The sequence below is a fragment of the Corvus brachyrhynchos genome, unplaced genomic scaffold (genome assembly GCF_000691975.1).
Source record: "Corvus brachyrhynchos isolate BGI_N302 unplaced genomic scaffold, ASM69197v1 scaffold3, whole genome shotgun sequence".
NCBI lineage: Eukaryota > Metazoa > Chordata > Aves > Passeriformes > Corvidae > Corvus > Corvus brachyrhynchos.
The window spans coordinates 3,265,121-3,265,746 of record NW_008237619.1 but is presented as its reverse complement, the minus strand read 5'-3'; the positions used below and the strand labels follow the sequence as shown (position 1 = coordinate 3,265,746).

Genomic DNA, 626 nt, shown 5'->3' with positions numbered 1-626 from the left:
GCTCCCTGCGCGGAGGAGCGGCGGCGTGGGCAGAGCACAGAGAGGTTTCAGGGGCGCCTGGGGGATTTGTGGCCAGCACCTTCGGATGTCCAGGGGCCTTCGATCCCGTTGGTCCCTGCTCCCTCTTGGCCATGGCCAGAGCAGGCTGGGATGGCCCTGGCAGGGGGGGTCTCCTCGGGTCCCCGCAGATGCGGAGTCTGACCGTGCCTCTGTTCCTCTCTCTTGCAGCCCTTGAAGACGCGTCCCGTGACATCAGCCCTGCCGTTTCCAGCCTGGCGCGTCAAACAGCCTACGTCCTGCGGGCCCTGGAGAGAGCTCCGCGCTCCATCTTCCAGGTGCTGCGAGATGGACTCCGCAGGGCATGCAGGATGGCCTCGTCTGTCGGGCCGTGGCTAGCTGCAATGCTGGAGCTCTGCAGAGACCTTGTCTGGGAGGCTGTGTCTATTGGGGCCACCTGAGCTAGCGAGCATTTTTCTTTTCTTTAAGATGGTTCTTTTCTTCTTTTGGTTTTTCCTTTGTATGTAAATATAGAATGTGTTCTAATACACAGCCTCCCAGGAGCTTTCTTTTTGTGTCCAGTGTCTGCAGGGCGCAGGGGGGGAGGGGGGACAGGGTGGGTGTGCTCA

At 60.5% G+C, this 626-nt stretch overlaps 1 long non-coding RNA gene across 1 annotated transcript in view; it reads left to right on the top strand.

Annotated features, from left to right (window-relative positions):
• The window catches only part of LOC108446107, a 1,002-nt gene extending 455 nt beyond the window's left edge, over positions 1-547 (top strand). The window contains exon 2 of the long non-coding RNA XR_001861211.1: positions 229-547. This is a non-coding gene — a long non-coding RNA (uncharacterized LOC108446107). The remainder of the gene's footprint in view (positions 1-228) is intronic.
• Positions 548-626: the final 79 nt, after the last annotated feature.